This window comes from Eleutherodactylus coqui, chromosome 12, assembly GCF_035609145.1.
Source record: "Eleutherodactylus coqui strain aEleCoq1 chromosome 12, aEleCoq1.hap1, whole genome shotgun sequence".
Lineage (NCBI taxonomy): Eukaryota > Metazoa > Chordata > Amphibia > Anura > Eleutherodactylidae > Eleutherodactylus > Eleutherodactylus coqui.
The window spans coordinates 54,396,937-54,419,904 of record NC_089848.1 but is presented as its reverse complement, the minus strand read 5'-3'; the positions used below and the strand labels follow the sequence as shown (position 1 = coordinate 54,419,904).

General features: G+C 47.4%; 1 protein-coding gene across 1 annotated transcript in view; it reads right to left on the bottom strand.

Moving 5' to 3' along the window:
* SGO1 (shugoshin 1) overlaps positions 1-20,525 on the bottom strand; it is a 92,518-nt gene extending 71,993 nt beyond the window's left edge. The window contains exon 1 of the mRNA XM_066585635.1: positions 20,509-20,525. The gene's annotated coding sequence lies outside the window, so the exon portion shown is untranslated. The remainder of the gene's footprint in view (positions 1-20,508) is intronic.
* Positions 20,526-22,968: the final 2,443 nt, after the last annotated feature.

Below are 22,968 nucleotides of genomic sequence, written 5' to 3'. Positions count from 1 at the left end.
GCACAAGATGGTGGCAGAAAATAATTTTTAAAAAATTAAATATCTTTGAAAAAAAAAGCAAGTAGTAAAGCAAAAAATATATATATATAAGTTTTGTATTGTAGTAATTAGAGATGAGCGAATGTACTCGTCCGAGCTTGATACTCGTTTGAGTATTAGCCTGTTAGAGATGCTTGTTACTCGAGACGAGCACCACGCGATGTTCGAGTTACTTTCACTTTCATCTCTGAGACGTTAGCGCGCTTTTCTGGCCAATAGAAAGACAGGGAAGGCATTACAACTTCCCCCTGCGACGTTCAAGCCCTATACCACCCCCCTGCAGTGAGTGGCTGGCGAGATCAGGTGTCACCCGAGTATATAAATCGGCCCCTCCCACGGCTCGCCACAGATTTATTCTGACAGAGATCAGGGACAGTGCTGTTGGTGCCGAAGCTGCTATAGGGAGAGCGTTAGGAGTATTTTAGGCTTCAAGAACCCCAACCGTCCTTCTTAGGGCCACATCTAACCGTGTGCACTAGTGTGGAGGCTGCTTTTTGCAGTGTTGCACATTTTTTTTTTTTGTATATCGGCCGTGCAGAGCATTGCGCCCTGCAGTAATTATACATAGTCCAGGGCCAGTAGTGGTGGTGAGGCAGGAACAGAAGACATATATTTATTGAATATAGGCAGTGGGCCTTTCCAAAAACATTTGGGAAAAAAAATCTATTTGGGCTGCCTGTGACTGTCCTCAGTGTACTGGGTCTGTGCTGGGTATAGTTGTCCTCCTAATTCATACGCAGCCAGCTAAGTGTTACAGCAGGCTTGCGCAAAATTATTTCCTGGCTCTGTGTTGGCTGTTACATCACCGCTGTATTCCAGTCCACAGTACAACAGTCTGCAGTTATTTTACATACTCCAGGGCCAGTAGTGGTGAGGCAGGGACAGAAGACATATATTTATTGAATATAGGCAGTGGGCCTTTCCAAAAACATTTGGGAAAAAAAATCTATTTGGGCTGCCTGTGACTGTCCTCAGTGTACTGGGTCTGTGCTGGGTGTAGTTGTCCTCCTAATTCATACGCAGCCAGCTAAGTGTTACAGCAGGATTGCGCAAAATTATTTCCTGGCTCTGCTGTGCGTTCGGTAAGCGAAGTCAGCCTCCAACCACAGGCGAATAAGCGGCACATTTAATTACAGCGTTCTGTTTCTGCACTACTGGTAATATACCATGCTGAAGGGTAGGGGTAGGCCTAGAGGACGTGGACGCGGGCGAGGACGCGGAGGCCCAGGTCAGGGTGTGGGCACAGGCCGAGCCAGTGCGGTGGCCAGGGGTAGAGGCAGGGCCAGACCGAATAATCCACCAACTGTTTCCCAAAGCGCCCCCTCGCGCCATGCCACCCTGCAGAGGTCAAGGTGCTCTACGGTGTGGCAGTTTTTCACAGAGACGCCTGACGACCGACGAACAGTGGTGTGCAACCTTTGTCGCGCCAAGATCAGCTGGGGAGCCACCACCACCAGCATGCGCAGGCATATGATGGCCAAGCACCCCACAAGGTGGGACGAAGGCCGTTCACCGCCTCCGGTTTGCACCACTGCCTCTCCCCCTGTGCCCCAACCTGCCACTGAGATCCAACCCCCCTCTGAGGACACAGGCACTACCGTCTCCTGGCCTGCACCCACACCCTCACCTCCGCTGTCCTCGGCCCCATCCAGCAATGTCTCTCAGCGCAGCGTCCAGACGTCGCTAGCGCCACTGTTTGAGCGCAAGCTCAAGTACGCCGCCACGCACCCGCACGCTCAAGCGTTAAACGTGCACATTGCCAAATTAATCAGCCTGGAGATGCTGCCGTATAGGCTTGTGGAAACAGAGGCTTTCAAAAGCATGATGGCGGCGGCGGCCCCGCGCTACTCGGTTCCCAGTTGCCACTACTTTTCCAGATGTGCTGTCCCAGCCCTGCACGACCACGTCTCCCGCAACATTGTACGCGCCCTCACCAACGCGGTTACTGCCAAGGTCCACTTAACAACGGACACGTGGACAAGCACAGGCAGGCAGGGCCACTATATCTCCCTGACGGCACATTGGGTGAATTTAGTGGAGGCTGGGACCGAGTCAGAGCCTGGGACCGCTCACGTCCTACCCACCCCCAGAATTGCGGGCCCCAGCTCGGTGGTGGTATCTGCGGCGGTGTATGCTTCCTCCACTAAACCACCCTCCTCCTCCTCCTCCTCCAACGCAACCTCTGTCTCGCAATCAAGATGTGTCAGCAGCAGTAGCACGTCGCCAGCAGTCGGTGTCGCGCGGCGTGGCAGCACAGCGGTGGGCAAGCGTCAGCAGGTTGTGCTGAAACTACTCAGCTTAGGAGAGAAGAGGCACACGGCCCACGAACTGCTGCAGGGTCTGACAGAGCAGACCGACCGCTGGCTTGCGCCGCTGAGCCTCCAACCGGGCATGGTCGTGTGTGACAACGGCCGTAACCTGGTGGCGGCTGTGCAACTCGGCAGCCTCAAGCACGTGCCATGCCTGGCCCATGTCCTTAATTTGGTGGTTCAGCGCTTTCTGAAAAGCTACCCACACTTGTCATACCTGCTCGGAAAGGTGCGCCGGGTCAGCGCACATTTCCGCAACTCCAAGACGGACGCTGCCACCCTGCGGACCCTGCAACATCGGTTTAATCTGCCAGTGCACCGACTGCTGTGCGACGTGCCCACACGGTGGAACTCTACGCTCCACATGTTGGCCAGGCTCTATGAGCAGCGTAGAGCTATAGTGGAATACCAACTCCAACATGGGCGGCGTAGTGGGAGTCAGCCTCCTCAATTCTTTACAGAAGAGTAGGCCTGGTTGGCAGACATCTGCCAGGTCCTTGGAAACTTTGAGGAGTCTACCCAGATGGTGAGCGGGGATGCTGCAATCATTATGCCTCTTGAGAAGTTCCCTGCAAAGCATAAAGGCAGACGCTTTGCACTCGGAAACGGAGGCGTGGGAAGACAGTATGTCGCTGGATAGTCAGAGCACCCTCATGTCTATATCTCAGCGCGTTGAGGAGGAGGAGGAGGGCGAGGAGCATGAGGAGGAGGGGGAAGAGACAGCTTGGCCCACTGCTGAGGGTACACATGCTGCTTGCCTGTCATCCTTTCAGCATGTATGGCCGGAGGAGGAGGAGGATCCTGAAAGTGATCTTCCTAGTGAGGACAGCCATGTGTTGCGTACAGGTACCCTGGCACACATGGCTGACTTCATTTTAGGATGCCTTTCTCGTGACCCTCGCGTTACACGCATTCTGGCCACTACGGATTACTGGGTGTACACACTGCTCGACCCACGGTATAAGGAGAACCTTTCCACTCTCATTCCCGAAGAGGAAAGGGGTTCGAGAATGATGCTATACCACAGGGCGCTGGTGGACAAACTGATGGTAAACTTCCCATCTGACAGCGCTAGTGGCAGAAGGCGCAGTTCCGAGGGCCAGGTAGCAGGGGAGGCGCAGAGATCAGGCAGCATGTACAGCGCAGGCAGGGTAACATTCTCCAAGGCCTTTGCCAGCTTTATGGCTCCCCAGCAAGACTGTGTCACCGCTCCCCAGTCAAGGCTGAGTTGGCGGGAGCACTGTAAAAGGATGGTGAGGGAGTACGTAGCCGATCGCACGACCGCCCTCGGTGATGCCTCTGCCCCGTACAACTACTGGGTGTCGAAGCTGGACACGTGGCCTGAACTTGCGCTGTATGCCCTGGAGGTGCTTGCTTGTCCTGCGGCTAGCGTCTTGTCAGAGAGGGTGTTTAGTGCGGCTGGGGGAATCATCACGGATAAGCGTACCCGCCTGTCAACCGACAGTGCCGACAGGCTTACACTCATCAAGATGAACAAAGACTGGATTTCCCCAGGCTTCTCTTCTTCACCAGCGGACAGCAGCGATACCTAAGCAATACGTAGGCTGCACCCGCGGATGGAAGCATTGTTCTCTATCACCATCAAAAACGTGGACCTTTTAGCTTCATCAATCTGTGTATAATATTCCTCCTCCTCCTGCTCCTCCTCCTGAAACCTCACGTACATTAGCTGTGCTGGGCACTGCAATGGGATATATTTATGTACCGCCGGTGGGTTCCAGGGAGCCACCCATGCTGTCGGTCCACACGGAGTTGTAACTACACGTGTCTACTTCTAAAGAAACCCAGTCTGACTGGGGCATGCAGTGTGGGCCGAAGCCCACCTGCATTTAACATGACATTACCTCAGCTGTGATGGGCAATGCTATGGGATATATTTATGTGCCGCCGGTGGCTTCCTGGCACCCACCCATGCTGTCGGTCCACAGGGACTTCACAATAGGGAGTTGTACCTGCCTGTGTCTATGAATTAAAAAGCCCGGTCAGGTTGGGGCATGCAGTGTGGGCCGAAGCCCACCTGCATTTAATCGGACGTTACCTCAGCTGTGATGGGCACTGCAATGGGATACATTAATCTACAGCTGGTGGGTTCCAGGGAGCCACCCATGCTGTGGGTGCACACGGAATTCCCATTGCGGAGTTGTACCTGCCTGTGACTATTTATAAAAAACCGCCGTCTGACTGGGGCATGCAGACACCTTGACAGAAAGAATAGTGTGTGGCACATAGGTTCCCCATTGCTATGCCCACATGTGCAGCTCCTGATGGCGGTGGCACAGGATTATATTTCTCATTGCTTCCGTACAGCATTGTGGGCTATCGCCCCGCCCCTTTTAAAGAGGGTCGCTGCCTAGCCGTGCCAACCCTCTGCAGTGTGTGCCTGCGGTTCCTCCTCATGGCAGACGCACTTATAAATAGACATGAGTGTGGCGTGGCATGAGGGCAGCTGAAGGCTGTGCAGGGACAATTTGGTGTGCGCTGTGGACACTGGGTCGTGCAGGGGGGGGGGGGGTTTGGGCAGCATGTTACCCAGGAGAAGTGGCAGCGGAGTGTCATGCAGGCAGTGATTGTGCTTTGTTGGAGGTAGTGTGGTGCTTAGCAAAGGTATGCATTGCTAATGAGGGCTTTTCAGAAGTAAAAGTTGTTGGGGGGGGCACTCTTGCCGCTATTGTGGCTTAATAGTGGGACCTGGGAACTTGAGATGCAGCCCAACATGTAGCCCCTCGCCTGCCCTATCCGTTGCTGTGTCGTTCCCATCACTTTCTTGAATTGCCCCGATTTTCACAAATGGAAACCTTAGCGAGCATCGGCGATATACAAAAATGCTCGAGTCGCCCATTGACTTCAATGGGGTTCGTTACTCGAAACGAACCCTCGAACATCGCAATAATTTCGTCCCGAGTAACGAGCACCCGAGCATTTTGGTGCTCGCTCATCTCTAGTAGTAATCGTACTTATCTATAGAATAAAGTTATCATGTCATTTTTCTTGCAGTTTTTGCGCCGTAGAAACAAGACGCACCGAAAGATGGTGGAATTTCATTTTTTTTCCATTTCTCTCCACTTAGAATTTTTAAAAAGTTTTTCAGTACATTAAATGGTACATTAAATAATACCATTGAAAAGTACAACACGTTCCCCAAAAAACAAGCCCTCATACAGCTACATCGATGGGTAAATTAAGGTGTTACAATTTTTTAAAAGGGGGGAGGAAAAAACGAAAATGGAAAAACAGAAAAAACCTTGGTCACTAAGGAGTTAATGGTAAGTATGATAGTAAGTATATCTTGGTGTCCGTTCTTAGAGATAAAAATATCAAGAGCTGCTGCAGCATTGTTAAGTTCTTATTTTTGAGGTTTTTAAACCTGTTGTGAGGCTCACTTTAGCCCATGGGATTGTCGTCTCTGGGGTCAAATGGATGGAACACACAGAAAATTCAGTCGAACACATTGGATTCTGGTTAAAACTGGAGATCCTGGCTTTTATGTCACAGCAATACACAGTTCAGCATAAAATCCTAGTCATGCACAATGTCACTTACTAACAAGGTGTAGGCCATCTGCGTGGCATCCCAAAATCTAAACAGTTCATGTTCGGCTTTTGACTCCCATAAACTTAGGCAATGCTTGTGTCGCAGCTTGTCGGTCATGACAGCATCGTGGCATGGTGGCCTCGACACAGGCCAAGACCTGTCGCCTTGTTATGCAGGACAAGGGTTAATGCACCATGTGCTGAGACTGCTGGTGCTGTCTTTCTTTGCTGCATGGATGCATGCTTGATTAGTCATATCTGGGAGCAGAGTGGAGGTGTGCTTCTCTAATTGCTACTAGTTCCCAGGTGTGGAGTGGCTATATATTCTTACCCCTCCCTTTGCTTAGTGCTAGTTATTCCGTTCCATAGTGGAGAATTTGGAGTTTGGAGCTCTGCTGTGCTGGATGTTTTGCTACTTGCAGATAAGTTGCTGTCGGTTCCTTTTCAGTTGTATCTCTGCTTTTCATTTCAAGTCCCAGGATGAAGACTGTGGGGCCGTCTCTATCGAGACAATTACTCCGCTTCTAGGCAAGGATCCTTTATCACCCCTGCTAGGTTAGGGCCAGGCTGCCTTCTCACTGGAGTGGTGCTACCATTCAGCATAGCGTGATGTGCGGCTATTTCCTATTGTGTGTACGTTCGCTGTTGCCGTGCTGAGTGTTGTACCCTGGTGTCGCATGGGCCTTACATTTGGGTTACGTACTTCAGTTGTCGTGCGCACTGCTCTTCAGTGCATAAGTCTATCAGCTACTGCAGTGGTGAACATCACCCTGCATCCGGGCTGAGAGAGGTGCTCGTGTGCTGCATGGACATGACAGCTTGTTTTTTTCCCCAGAATTGAGAGCATCTGGGACAAACCCAGCAGGCTTTTATGAGCGCCTCCAACTGGCTCCTGAATAACCTCATTAGAGCGCTCGAACACAGAGAAACTCTCTTCCTGATGGATTTTTTCTTAAGGAACCACTCTGATGAAATTTTGTTTCCGTTTATTATGTAACTAGCTCCCAGTATATATAAGTCGGCCAGTGTTACCTTATTTAGTTACTCCTTTCTATTTTAAACGTCCTGAAAACCTTCTCCTCAGGTGCTCATGTGACTTTATTCTGATCACATGAGATTTCCTTGGCTTTATGTTCTCTCATAAAGTCATATTTCAGTCAGCATAATTCCTGTGCGATAGACCTTACCACACCTACACTTTGAACGGGAATACAGAAATTCCTCCTATGGTTACTGCTGATGATTAGAGGCTCCTGGCACACAGTCATAATAAAATAGATCACAGCTCATGCTCCTGACTGTATGATTATGTTCTGCAGCTTATTTAGGTGAATACAGAAGATAATGATAATTATATTGTCCTCCCAGCAGTCAGAGATGGTATAGGTTCTAGCTGCTTATACGGTATTGTGCTAATGTTCATGAGATTGATAGCACAAAATAATTAAAGACAAAGGGACAAATGTCAACACCAAGATGGTGCCTGATAAGTATCAGACAGGAGGCTGTATGGCATAGAAGTGACTGCAATGTAGTAGACCTTCAGAGTATGATAAACAATCAGATGAAGGGTGCAGCAAGGGAAAAAATATATATTTTCACCTGAGTGAGTGACCCTTTAACATTTGGCTCCCTAGTGGCACAAACAAGTCACTATGGTGGTTACTCTATGACACTGTAAATACACAAAAATAGGCAACTGATTGTTTTCTTAAAGGGGTTTTGTCATTAGGGCAAAACCCTGTTCCCAAGCTAGGCCCTGCTTAAAATTAAAAATAAGAGTATACTCACCTCTGCTTGAGCCTCAGGGCACAGCTGACAATCGCAGCCAGTATTCGGAGCTGACTTCCGGATAGTCAGACGGCAAAAGCATGTGACTGCAGCAGCCAATTAGAGCTGCAGTGTCATCTTCTACGCTCCTGGCATCAGTGCTCATATGCGGAGCGCCATGTTGCCAGGAGTTTGGGGATGTGATGCTGCAGCTTCTGATTAGCTACAGCTGTCATGTGCTTCCATCGTCCAACTACCCGAAAGTCACAGCTGTGTACCGTCAGTGACCATCAGCTGCAACCTGGGATTCCAGGAGAAGCGAGTATACCCTTGTTATTTATTTTACGCAGAGCCCAATTAGGTGACGGGGTTTTGTCCTAATTACAATACCCCTTTAATGGTATTCTCTATTTCCTATTGTGATGCTGATGACGGTAAGAGTGATATTTTGTTTACCTGTGCCTTATATATCATGGGAAATGATATGGATAATCTACCATTTATGTGTGTCAGTTATAATTGTTACTTTCCCCTGTTTTATATTCTAATGTAATCTGGAATTTCTCTGAATAAATTACTAAATTTATCATTTTTCTATAATACTGTCATGTGGACAGTTTGATAAAATAGCTCATTATATTCACTGAAGTGAAATATGAGTTTCATCAGCGTATTTTCATCACAAAATTAGTTTGCACTTATCAATATAGAGAAAAGCTAAGCAGGTTCAATACAATATAGTTTCTAACACCCCCAAATGAGCTGAAGAAAGTGCAATATATAAAGTTTGGATTGAAAACAAACAAAATCGTAGACGCTAAGGCTCTACTCACACAAAGTTATACTAAGGCCTTAGTCAGACGGGCGTTCTTTTGCGCGATTTGTGCATGCGCATGCGTCCGGCGATTTTTTAAAACCATTGCTTTGCAATGGTATCGGACACATGAGCGCTTTTTATGCGCTCGTCTGATAAATTATAGAACAGAAATCGCAGATCGCACCTATCTGCGATCTGCGATTCCTGTTCTCTTCTCTATATGCGCTCAATGGGGCTGGCGGCAGCAGCGCCGACCCCATTGAGAACATATAGAAGACAAATCATTCTTCTCTGCCACAGCTGTAACAGCTGTGGCAGAGAAGAATGATGTTTGCCCATTGAATTCAATGGAGCCGGCAATACAGCGGCTCCATTGAAAGCAATGGGCTGCCGGCGTGCGCGGGATGAATTGTCGGGAAGGGCTTAAATATATAAGCCCTTCCCTGCAATTCATCCAGAAAAGTGTTAATATAAAAAATATATACATACTCACCTGCTCCCGGCAGCCGGAGTTCCGCGCGGCCGGCCTGCAGTGGGTGTGAGGGGGTGTGAGTCAGACCTGCCCCCTGATTGGCACCTAAATATATCTTCTCCTCTTTTTTGTGTTAATGTATGTTAGTACTGTTAGTCAGCCCGTATATATTTTTTTAAGAGTTTCTAATAAACTATATTCTTTTAGTCTATACCTGTGAAGGGCTTACTAATCAGAGGAAGTGGGGCACCCCTGCCTAAAAGTGGGGCAGATGCCCTAATAAGGACAGCCCCACAGTCTTCATCTTGGACCTGGCTATCCCTGATTAGGAAAATGGAGAGGTGCACAAAACACAGGACACAACACTGTTCACACACCACATGTCTGGCTACCTGCACAGACCCAAAGAACACGTCAGTGTTCACAGCAACACACCAGGTAATGCATACCATACAGAACAGGAACCCACTCAGAACCCTCATGCATACAGCTAGTAACAATAACTAGTTCAAGTGTCCTCACACCAAGGGGAAAGAGAGTCAGCCACCATGCTGACATAAAGGGAACCATGTCAGTAGTGACTCATCTTACCATACATGACATCAGACGTCTGGAGGCCGCACCTGTAAAATGGGAAGAGAGAGGGGATCTGCATAAGCTGCAGATTGGGACTACAGGTGTCCAGACTGTCCTCAGGAAAGGTGAAAGAAACACTACAGACCAACATGCATAACACCCAACTCTGAGTGGAAATAACACAGACTGAGTAAAACTGAATAAAATGACCAGCATCCTCTAATCAGAGAAGCTGGTATTTATGTGCAGCAGACCAGAGGGGTTTGGCTCGCTGAGGAAACTCCACACCCAGCTAGCTCAATTATCCCTCACCTGTGAAGGTGTGTTCCTGAAAATCCATAGAACTACAGTTCCCAGGAGCACATTCTAACAGGAAGGGGCTTATTCACTTTTTTTCCAGGATAAGGTCAGACAATTGCCTTTCTATATGCGAATATTCAAAAGGCAGGAGAGAGGAAATGGGTGGAGGGGAGACGGAAAAACATACAGCTGCATTCTAACTGCACAAGGCCTGAATGGGATATTACAGTGGTTATCAAAATGGATGACACATGCAGCAAAATTGCTGATGACCCACCAGTCTTTATATCACACCTGCTCATTTCCCTTTTATCAGGTGCGGCCTCCAGCTATGTGATATCCCATATGTTGTCAAGTGGGTGATATCTGACACTGTTCCTTTCTTGGTGTGTGGACACTTTAAATAGCTTCTGTTTTATCTATTCATGCAGTCGGTTTTGAGTGGGGTTTCCTTCTGCCTGTGAGGTGTGCAGACTTTGAACTAGGTCTTGTTTAGTGTATGTCTGAAGGTGTGTGCGACACTAGGTGTGAACAAGATCCTGTTTCAGTGTGTATGTTGTATTTACTTTGATTGGTGTTCCTGCCTGTTACCATCTAGGGTGAGCCAGGCCCCTATTCTCCAACGTGGGGCCGTCCCTATTGGGATGATCACTTTGCTAGTAGGCAGGGCTCCCTTTTTAGGGTTTTTAGTTGTCTTGTTAGAGTAGGGACTCACAAGGCAACAAGGACCCTTGCTGTGGGCTTGTGAGCTTACGTATTTTGGCAAAAATACAAACCAATACCTCACTTACTTATTCATATTACCATCAGTTTGAGTTGTAGTACATTTGTTATTTTGCCGTCTGCTGTCTTTATGGTTGTTTGCGTGTTTGTTTGGTTTATGTTTTGTTGTCTATTCAGATACATATTCTTTCCATTTCTCTTAGCCTCATATACTCATCTCTCCTTGCTCCTGTTGTGTCCTGTGCTAGTACTCAGTCCTCTGCTCCACTCTATGTTTACTGCAGCCATCTCGCAAAGTTTACGGGACGTCACATGGGCTGCAGCCAATAACAGAGCTCAGTGATCAATCGATACAGCACTTCAGCCTTCGCGATTCTCCCCATCTCTGTTAACAACGGAAGTCAGGGGCCATTGCCTGCCAATCAGAGCCTACATCGTCACTGCATTCTCCTGGCATCAGTACTTACATCCTGAATGCTGTGATTCCAGGAGTTCGGAATGGTGACATTGGGCCTCTGATGGGCAGGCAGCTGTCATCTCACTTCCGCTGTCAGCAGAGAACAGAAGAATCGTAGGGTAAGGACAGGTAGGTACCATTTATTTTCTTGTTTTAAGTCATTTGGCTCTAATTTTAAAATGTGATTTTGTAGCCGGACAACCGCTTTAATCCATTTCTTTTCCATTGGTCTGCCCTTAGCGTGTCCTTCCAAAATGCAACCTTTCCTTCTTATTAAAGGATCCCCAGTGCCTTGGAATTGTTTATGTATACTGAATGAGAAACTTTGGAAACAAATAGCTATTATACATTGTAGCAAACTGTAAACCATGGCAGACTATTACATATGCTTTTCAATACTGTTCTTCCTATTCCTAAATGGCAGATTGACACTTTTGTAAGACACATTAGATTCTTTCATACCCTACTGAGTGCTTACATCTTAGGTATTTCACATCTTTATAACTTAAAAATAATAAAATATCCATGTAATGCGCTGGCTGCTACCGCTAGAATATAATGTAATGTATGAATATTTTATTCCAGCTCAGTAAAGATTGATTACAGATATTCAGCTACAACTCAGCAGTTCCTTCTGCATGTTTTATTCAGGCTGTAACATTTGAAGTCAGAACTGCAGTATGTAGGCCTGATGATATTAAGTTATGCCATGCAATTCATAAAACTCAGTGGCAGGAAGTCTCGGAAAGGTTACAAGATGAGTGCAAGCAGAAAAGTGCACGTCTTAGGATAACCAAGACGGAATTACAGTGGTGTGCTTGCAGTAGCACTTTTAGAAAGGTCAATTACTTAGTTGTTTTAAAAATTCCTAGCTCATGGTTACATTTGGAGACACATACAGTACTTAGAAGGGTATTCCCATCTTCGATATTTATAGCATATCCACAGGATCCGCCATAAATGTCTGATAGGTTCAGGACCCAGAAGTAGGACCTGCATCTATTTCCTGAACTACCCATGCCAACCCTGTCCTGGAACACACTGGTGCCCGAGATGGCTGGGCTTACAGAAACAGATGAACTAGCTCTTCTACAGTGTTTGCGTAACTCCAATAGAAGTGAATCAGAGTTGCGTAAACTGTGCAACGCAGTAATGTAGGCTGTTTCTGTTCCCACATCTGAGAAGTTATGGAAACAACATATCTCACTGTGCTACGCTGTTTCTATAACTCACCCCAAACTTTCATGGGGGTTACAAAAACTGTGCAGAACAGTAATTTTGGCTGCTTTTGTAATGCTTTTGTATATGAAGTTCATTCACTGTATAATGAAAAATTATTCAACTTTCTAGGAAATTTTGGATTGGATGGGCATAGACTCTGTCCCCTTCCACTAAGCCATGCCCACTTAGAAATGAAACCCTTAAAGACCAGAGTGTTTTGGTTTTAAAGGACTAGACACTTTTTTTTTAGCGATTTTACCCATATGGTGGTTTTATGGCCCTATTTTTTTCTTTGTCTGGCAAAATTATTTTCGCTACATCTTTTTAATACTTTTTTTCACTTAAATTTTTTTTATTTTTTTATTTTGTTAGGGGTAATGTGTATGAAAAAAAATATTTTTTCAATTTATGTTTTTTAAATTCTGTTTAGGTTAACATAATGTACAGGAATGGGTTCGCCATTTTGTTTCAGATGTTTTGCTATATACTTTGTATAATCACAGATTACAGGGCAGATATGGCGACAGTTCAGATTGACGTTGGCAGTGGATTGGCTGCTTTTTATATACAGTATGTATTTAATTATTCTGCAATTTTTTTGTACTTGTTTTTTTTTTTTTTTCAAATCCAATTTTTTATTAAGGTTTTCACAGAATATACAGGGGATCGGACATCAAATTCTACAAAGGCAGACATTCCAACGGACTATAATCCGCCGCGTAACGACGTTCCAACAAGATAACTCCGCTACAAACATAGTATTCTCAGCTTGGTAAGTCTAAGCGAACATTAACTATTAGAATGACCCAACAGGGGAACTTTGTCGTCCCGCAACGGGTTGAACTCGACATACAACCTTTTGCTGTCTGCACTAAATAAGACGAAAAAAGAAAGGACACAGACTGAGACAAAACAGAAGGGGGGGGAGGGGGGGTAGCGCAGGGGAGGGAGGGGAATGAATAGGGGTCCAGCCATAACGGGTGTTTAGGGGGATTACGTCTCACACATCCCACGACACAGCGGATCTCACCTCTCGCCACGTAGCCCACGTCACAATGAACTTATCATAGGTATTATTTGACCAGCTGTGCAGTTCCTCCAGGGAATATAAATTATCAACTCTCTCCCTCCAGAGACCCAGCGATGGAGGGGCACTCTGAAGCCACAAGCGGGGAATCAAGGATTTGGCTGTGTCTATTAGTAGGGCTACTAGTTTGTTCTTTTTTGGATGAAAATGTTTATTCGGTCTCCACAGAAAAACCAGGTCTGGGGTGAGGCAGACAGCAGGCGCCACTTTTTCAATGATTTTCCCCACACCTCTCCAGAAAGGGGCTAATACCGGACATTCCCACCAGATGTGTAGGTATGAACCCGTCTCCCCTTTACATCTCCAGCAGGAATCTTGTGGAGAGAGCTTATGTTCAAATAGCCATTGTGGCGTCCGATACCATCTGACTAATAGCTTATAGTGAGCCTCTTGTGCTATTACACAGGGGGTGAGGCCAAAAGACGTATCCAGGATCGTCCCGGTCTCCTCCTCCGTGAGCCGGGTACCCAGCTCTTTCTCCCATGATGTAAGAAAGGCTGGTTTGTAGGGTTGGTAGGGGGAGATAAAGGATCTGCGAATAAACGAAATCTTTTTATGTGAAGCTTTGTTATCCGACCAGGACCTTTCGAACATAGTGAGGGGTCTTGTCGACTTGTACTCTCTGAAAAATTCTTTAAAGAAACCCACTAATTGGGCCCCCTCCAAGAAGGAGAAAGATTCCGCAGGGAGTAGTTTTTGAGGGATCATCGAGGGGGTCAGATGTGAAAGCGCTTGCAATTTGGCTATGGAGATCGACTTACATTTGCTCCATACCGGCGCCCGGGGTTGGTTTCCTTGTGGGTTCATTATTCTGGGAATCACGTCTATGGGAGATATAGGCGAGGGAGACGGAGCTAGCTCTGTTCTGAGCTTATCCCATACCTCGCAAGGTCCTCTGAGGAGGGGGTTAAAAGTTTTGGCCCGATAATGAGCGCTTGAGGGAAACCATATGGCCTCAGATAGAGGAACGTTGCTATGCTCTACCATCAATCTTGAGAGTAGTTCGTCGTGCTCTAACCTAGAGAGGTCCCACCAGTAGCGGAGATGGGCTGCGCAGTAATAATCGTAAAGGTTGGGGAGATCAACTCCCCCCTCCCTTTTCTTTCGAATCATCAGACCATGTGCCAGTCTCGGTCTCCTCTGTCTCCATACGAATGCCGAAAAGACCGCACGCATTAGTTTGAAAAATGTCGTTGGGAGGTGAATAGGGAGCATTCTGATTTTGTAAAGTATGAGTGGGAGGATTTATGTCTTTATGATATTCTTTCTCCCCAGCCAGGAGATATAGGGAATGTCATATGATTTGAGGAGTTGTTTGACCCGCGCGATGAGGGGGATAAAGTTAGAAACGTAAAGGTCTTCCGCTCTCTTGGTCAATTTAATCCCCAGGTATTCCAGATGGGATGATGACCAAGAAAAAGGGGAGTTACCTCTTAGATTGTCAAATTGCTTTGGAGGAATGGAGACGTTCAAAACCGTAGATTTCGTAAAGTTAATCTTGAAATTTGAGAACGACCCGAATTCTTCGAGCAGCTCGGAGAGTCTGGGGAGACTCTTCTGGGGATCTGCTACCACAAAGGCAATGTCGTCAGCAAATGCCGCCGCCGAGATTTGCTGTTCTCCCACCCGCAGACCCTTAATCCCTGGGTCCTGTCTGACCCTCCGGAGAAGGGGCTCTAGAGATAAAATAAAAAGCGAGGGGGAGAGGGGGCATCCCTGCCGAGTGCCATTTCTTATAAGGAAGGGAGGGGAGAGAATCTCGTTAATTTTCAGCCTAGCATGCAGACAACCGTACAGCGAGAAGACCGCTCGTGTGAACTGTACCGGAAGGCCAAAAGAAAGCAGCACTCTCTCCATGTACAGCCAGTCCACTCTATCAAAGGCCTTTTCGGCGTCTGTACCTACTATGGCGAGTGGAATCCTATGGTGTTGGGCGTATCTGGCTGCATGGAGGAGTTTGATGCAATTGTCTCTCCCCTCCCTCCCCTTAACGAAGCCCGCCTGTTCCGAGTTAATCAGTCCAGGCATAAACGGCTCCAATCTTTTTGCTAGCAATTTAGCCCACAGCTTCATATCTAGATTGATCAAAGATATGGGGCGGTAGCTGGTGCACAATTCTGGGTCCTTATTATCTTTAAGGATTAACGTAATATGAGCTTCTCTGGATTGCCGCGGCAGGGATGCCCCCCCTAAAAGGTCATTAAACAAAGAAGTCAGTTTTGGCTTTAATATAGGGAGGAAGACTTTATAGTATTGTATCGATAGGCCGTCCGGCCCCGGGCTTTTATTGGGGGGCTCGAGGCAATCAGCGCCTCCACCTCCTCCTGCGAGACTTGAGTGACCAACCTCGCGGCTTCTGCAGAGTTCAGTTTCGGCATATTTAGTTGTTCCAGAAATCTATCTACGTGGGCCGCGGGGTTCTCCACCGGAGGGGTATTATGGGTGTCCCGGAGGTTGTACAAATTTGAGTAGAACCTCCGAAACTCCTCTGCTATGTCTCTGGAGGTAGTCAGAGTCGTCCCGGTAGGGGATTTGATCGCCCTGATTTGGTTTTTTGCCCTAGCTTTTTTTAATCAGTGAAGACATAAGCTTGCTGCCTCTATTTCCCTGGGCGTATATCTTGTGTCTGAAATGCAGCTGATTTTTGTTAAATTTAGAGTTAAGCAGAAGTTTCAGGTCTGCTCTTGCTGCCGCAAGTTCAGCCATGTTCTGTCTCACTTGGGAAAGTTTCGCAGTCAACTCCAATCTGGCGATCCGCGAAAGCTTCTCATCGATAGCTTTCTGGCTTTTTTTCTTGATAAGTGAGCCCAGGGCTATAAATAGACCTCGCATATAAGCCTTATGGGCTTCCCAAACCAGAGGTGATCTCGACTCTTTTGTTGAGTTGAGACAGAAAAATTCTTCTAGGTGTTTTGATAAGTACTCTCTATCCTCTGTATGATCCAGGAGGGAGGCGTTCAGTGACCATCTCCATTCCCTGGCTACTGGCTGGGATAGACGCAGAGATGTATGTACCGGGGCGTGATCGGAGATCGTCATTGAATCAATGTTCGAGCTGATCAGGGACGGAAGTAGGGAGGAGGAGACCAGGACGTAATCTAACCTCTGAAATGTGGAGTGCACAGAGGAGAAAAATGAAAAATCTTTCGTGGTGGGGTGCAAGGTGCGCCAGGTATCTACCAGACCCAATTCCTGAAGACGTTTGCCCAATTTTTTCAGTTTACCTTGGGATATATGTGAGCGACCCGAAGAGGAGTCTATCGTGGGGTTGAGTGTGACGTTTAAATCACCCGCTAAGATAATCTGGCCTTCACTGAAGTGTTTTAAAGTTTCAAGCTGCTTGAGCAACCATGGAATCTGCTCTGTATTTGGAGTATAAAGGTTAGCTAAAGTAAATTTTGTATTGTTCAGAGTGCCCCTGATGAACAGGACTCTGCCCTCGTCGTCCCTAAACTGAGCCTCCTCGACAAAATTAATTGTTTTATGAAGAAAAATGGAGACCCCCTTCGAGGCCGACGAGGGATGAGTGCAATGGAATGCCCTGGGGAATGACTTCCCTGGTAGGGGAAAGGTTTTGTTACCTTTGTAGTGGGTCTCCTAGAGGAAGAGAATTTTAGTGTCGTACCTCCTCAGAAGCAGTTCGAGGCTGTGGCGTTTGGAGGGCGAGTTAAGACCTTTGGCGTTGAAGGAGGTGAGACGCAGTCCATTCATGGCGAAATACCTGTGTTAAATATAGAAATAAGCGTACGTGAGATAACAGCACAGATATAGCAGTTGCAAGGAGTACAATAAGCTTCCGTTAGCACTCTCTTACGCGATACCCGGACTGGAGGCAGGGGGTGAGACGGGAGATGGAGGGGAAGGTAAGGCAGGGGGGGAAGAAGGATACAAGTAGGTGGGGTTACGCACAAATCTAAAGCAGCAGAACAAATGGTTGGAATGGAGGGAGGTCCGGGAGAGGTTGCCAATTGGGAAGTTCGATCGGATCCCACTCCAGGAGGGACCACAGCTCCCGCATCTCTTCTTGGGTGCGTATATTGACCCTCTTGCCCTTGATGGTTGCACTGATGCCAAAAGGGAACAACCACGCATATCTGATGTCCCGGGCTTTCAGGACTTCCAGCAGTGGACGCAAGGCGCGGCGCTTTGCCAGGGTAGAGGGCGCCAGGTCCTGGAAGATCAAAATAGGCGCACCTTCGAACTTCAAATCCTTAAAGGTTCTGGCCGCTCAGAGGACCGCGACTGCGTCAGGGAAGGACAGTAATTTACATATAACGTCCCTTGGCTGTTCAGCGGGACCCGCCGGCGGTCTGAGGGCACGATGTATCCTTTCAACGCAAATGGTGGACGATCTCTCCTCCCCCAGTAAGGCGGTAAAAATAACTTTGGTGACTTTATCAAGGCATTCGTTAGCATAAGATTCAGGGATGCCTTTAAAGCGCAGGTTATTGCACCTGTTCCTGTTTTCTAAGTCTTCTTGAAGCAGGAGCGATCTATTTAAATGCAGGTGCTGTACCTTTAAGGCTTGCTCAATTTGCAGAGAGTGAGAAGTAATGGCTGCAGAGGAGGACTCAAGATCTTCGACTCTGTGCCCCATTTGTTTGAATTCTTCCTTAATCTCTGCTAAATCAGCACTAATGGGGCGCAGAGCTTGTGATATCAGGCTCTTCATGAACCCTCTGGATACGGACTCACCATCCTCCTCCTCCGAGGTCTGTTCCTCATCTTCTCCATGGCTGAGAGCGGGAACGAGCGCTCGTGCCGGCGCCATCTTAGCAGGGGGCCGCGGGGAGCGAGAGGAGCGGTCTTTGAAGAAACCTCTCATGTCTGCCTGCGTTTTGGTCGGGCGAGGGGTGCCCTACAGGTCAGTGCTCTTCTCCTTGGTAGTTTTGCCCATGTTTTCTTCGGCTGGATGCTGTTATAAGGTGCTGTGGGTGCCCGTTTGTAGGAGCGCAGCTCTCAAGCAGCCATTGCGCTCGGCGTCCAGGCTCCGCCCCTTTGTACTTGTTTTTGTACCTTTTTTTAACATCTATGTCCCCCATGACATCCTAAAAGGCCTCTGAGGGAGCTTCCTAACGTGTTTTTTTTTATTTTTAATTTCAAACTTTCCCATTGTACTTGGAGCATTCGTATGAGCCCCAGTAACAGGAAAAAACATCCCCCTAGTGTGACAGTAGTCTCTGTCAGAGCTGGTCAGGGGTCTGCTAAGACCCTGCTGCTCTGACATGTAGAGGGTCGTCAGCGATCACATGATCACCGGGACCTGTGCACCTCTATTCTCTGCATAGAGCTTACTGCATTATATTTAGTCTGTAAAAGAGAAGGCAGAAGTTGTTAAGAACAGCTTATGTCTTCTCCTTCGGGTTCTTTGCTGTGTCTGACAGCTGATTGCAGGAGCTTAATCTTGTGCTGTATCTTTACTATTGGCCGATATTAAAGCCCAGGACCAAGCACTGTATATTTACAGTGCTTAGTGTTTAAAGGGTTAACCCCTTGCAATCCTATTTTGGATTCAGGGTTTCCTAGGGGGCTTTCTCTTTTTGCCATTATACATGGCGCCATCTGCTGGCAAAACCACTACTGAGGTATGGGACATGCTAGAGAGGCCTCCGTCAACAGAGCGGCCAGTGAAATCTACAGTAAGAATAAACTGCCAGACATCTTCCGACCTCAGAGCTGTACAGCCTTCAATAAGAATGTCTGAAGACGTCAAACAGTGGATTGGAAAGGGTTAAAAGTATGAAGGCAATTTGGAAAAGCGGCAAAAATGTGGAAATTTTCACTCAAGGATGGTTTGTACAAAAATGTGCAACCTTTTTATGCCACAACAGCCTTTATAAGTGCCCCCCCCCCCTTCACCATTGAGTCAGGAAAACCAGGTGCTTCTACGAGGTAGATATATCTTATTTCATTGGAACACTTACATTCTGCATTAAATGGAATACTAATCACATTTCTGCTGTGTGACAGTGATCCTCCATAGCTGATTACAAGGTATTCTGCTTTGGGACCTCCCTCATTCAACTATAATATAGAATTAGGACTCAGCAGCAAGTTTTTAATTCATCTTCAGTGTCACACTGCCACTACATGGGAAATGAAGCATTACACAGTTATCATTGAAATCTATGAGCTGTCCATGTAATTGACCCATGTGCCGTGTCCTCCAGATTGAAAATCACTCTTTGTAGTTGTTCTGTGCTGCAGCTAATAGATGAAGATCCTGAACTTGGGACCTCCCTCTCTTAACCTAACACCTATAAACATACAGGGTGATACTAAAAGAATGGTATAAAAATAAAACTGATTTATTCATACAGCAATTGATATACAACCATTAGAAAAACGAAACCCTCTTTGAATTCTATGATTTTACATATCAGGACATAATTCGAAAACATTTCCTATGTAATTGTATTTAAACACTGAATTCTATGTATCACGGACAGCGGTAATGTGACTTATCATGTGACCACTGTGACATCACCGATGTTATGTCTGCCTCTTAAAGGGGTTGTCTCGCGAAACCAAGTGGGGGTATACACTTCTGTATGGCCATATTAATGCACTTTGTAATATACATCGTGCATTAAATATGAGCCATACAGAAGTTATTCACTTACCTGTTCTGTTGCTAGCGTCCTCGTCTCCATGGTTCCGTCTAAATTCGCTGGCAGCTTGCTTTTTTAGACGCGCTTGCGCAGTCCGGTCTTCTCCTTTCAGCACGAGCCGCTTCAGTGTGCTCCCCGCTACAGCTCTTCCCGCCGTCCAGCTGTCCCGCCGTCCTGGTAAGTGATTGGCCGGGGGGGCTGCCGCTGCGCCGGGGGCGGGCTGCGCCGGGGTGGGGGTGGGGGGCTGCCGCTGCGATGGGGGGGCTGTCACTGCGATGGGGGGGCTGCCGCTGCGATGGGGGGGGCTGTCGCTGCGATGGGGGGGGCTGTCGCTGCGATGGGGGGGACTGTCGCTGTGATGGGGGGGCTGTCGCTGCGATGGGGCGGCTGTCGCTGCGATGGGGGGGGGCTGTCGCTGCGATGGGGGGGGGGCTGTCGCTGTGTCGGGGGGACTGTCGCTGTGCCGGGTGGGGCTGTCGCTGTGCCGGGGGGGGGGGGCTGTCGCTGCGATGGGGGGGGCTGTCGCTGCGATGGGGGGGCTGCCGCTGTGCTGGGGGGGGGGCTGCGCCGGTTACCTGCTGCCTGGCGGTGGGTGACTGGTCGGCCGTGTTCACTCCAGGGGTCCGGTCGGCGGCTGCAGGGCGTCTGGTTGTCATGGAGACACAGCTGGTAGCGTCTCGGGAGCGCGCACGTCGGGCTGCAGCAAGCGAAGGGAAAAGAGCCGGCGGACATCTTGGGAAAATTTTTATAAGTTGCTGAAACGCTGGAACGGTAAGTACAGACCAGCTAGAAATGTCATTTACAGGGGGGCTTAGTAATGTGTGCTTAATTAGGGGGACTGGGCAAAAAAAAAATCCACTCCTGCCTCGAGACATCTCCTTTAAGACCTGTGGTTCTGTAGGTGCTCTGGAGTTCTCCTGCTCAGGTGCGGAGGATTGTGCTGGCTGGGTGTGTGCATGTCTACAGTCATCCAATCACTCCAGGTCAGTACACATACAAGCTCCCAGGTTTGGGTGTGGTCAGCTGTCTTTGTTCTCATTTTCTCTCTGTGTGTGGTGTGAGCAGGTTCTATGTGTGGTGGCTGCAAGAAAGATTTGTATTTTGGGTTGTGTTTGGTTGTGTTGCTGGATTCGTGGTTAGTGTAGGGACTAGCGTTATAGCCAGGAGCTGTGAAGTGGCCCCCTAGCTTCCATATTTTGATCAAAATGTCAACTAATAATGTGCTACATAATTGACACTGCCATCCGGTGTATATCTTTTTCAACAGTCATGCAAGGGTGCATATTGCTGTACAAGATGTGAGCATGTTGCACGTTTGGAAGCCTAGATCTTGGATTTAAATGTACAGCTTGCAAGACTGAGATCCAGTGACAACCTGAAAAGAAGTTTGCTGCTCATTGAGCAGACACTGGCTGGGGTAGCAGTACCAGGTGGATGGTAGCATGGGAGTGCAAGATGATCAGGCAGCTAGTTGAGTGCCAGATAGAAGGAGGAGTCGAGGGAAGAAAGCCAGGGAGGCTATAACTGAACTTGCACACCCAAAAATGTTTCCAAAGCTGGCAGATGAGGGGGATGTCATTGCAGGATTAGCATTTCCCTCAGACCTAGACAGGTCCTGGTAGTGGTGAGGCACAATTATTAGGGGAACAGACAGGGCAATCTCTCACAAAGACTGAGATCATCGAACAGTGTGTTGTCTTCCTGCCACTTGACTTGGACACATCGTGGATCGAGTTGACAGATTTCTTGGGGAGTCTGGTGAGGACCCAGTGGTTATGGTGCACATTGGTACCAATGACAAAGTTACAAGTAGGTGGAAGGTCTTTAAAATGATTTTAGGGAATAGGCCAGAAGCTTAGGGCGAGGATGTCCAAAGTATTTTTTTTCCTGAAATACTAGCTGCACCACATCAGAAAGATAGCAGGAGACTAGTAAACAAGTGGCTCAAAAGTTTGTGCAGGAAGGAGGGATTTAGGTTCTTGGAGAACTGGCCCAACCTTGCTGTTAGCTGCAGGTTCTACTGCAGGTTCTCAATGGGGGGTGGGGGTGGGGTGCAGCTGAGCTGGAGGAAAAGATGGCTAGAAGGTTAGAGGAGTGTTTAAACTAGGGACTAGGGGGGCAACAACAGAGATAGAGGGGAAGTAGACAGTGACCTGGGACTAAGTAATGAGAATGTCGGTGGAGTGGTGGGAGGAGTGGGATATGAGGTTTTCCATTGAAAACAATGGAAAACACTTGCCGATTCTCCCACATGGCTGAAATCCACGCCAGAGAGTCAAAATTGTACTGCAGTGATGAGGGACATTTTTGACACAAAAACACCTTGTGCCAAAGGGAACACCGCAAGCTCCTGAGTGCAATATTGGGCCAAGTTTCACGGCCTGATATCGCGCTCACCTGTGGGAAACTAGTCTAAGGTACATCAACTCCCTGTGTGAAACTAGCCTAAGGTGCATTAACTCCTTAAGCACGTGGCCTTTTTCTTTTCATTTTCATTTTTCCCTCGACACTTTACAAAAATTGTAATTCTTTTATTTATCCATCAACATAGCCGTCTGCAGACTTGTTTTTTGAGGGATGAGCTGTTTTTTTCAACAGTACTATATAATTTACCATATAATGTACTGAAAAACTTTAAAAAAATTCTAAGTGGAGTGAAATGGAAGAAAAATTAAATTCTATCATCTTGGGTGGTGGTGGGGTTATTTCTACAGCAAAAAGGACATGATAATTTTATTCTATGGGTCAATGTGATTACGACGATACAGTTTTTTTTCCGCTGTACTACTGAATATAAAATGTCTTAGATAAAAAATAAATTATTTTCTGTCGCCATCTTCTGACAGTTATAACCTTTTCTTTATTTTTCCATCAACGTAGTTGTGTTAAGGCTCATTTTTTGCAGGACAACCAGTAGTTTCAATTGGTAACATTTTGGAGTGTTCACTTTTTTTGTTGGAGATGACCAAAAAAGCGCAATTCTGGTGTTATTTTATTTTCTGACAATGTTTACTTTGCATTACTTTGATAGATGA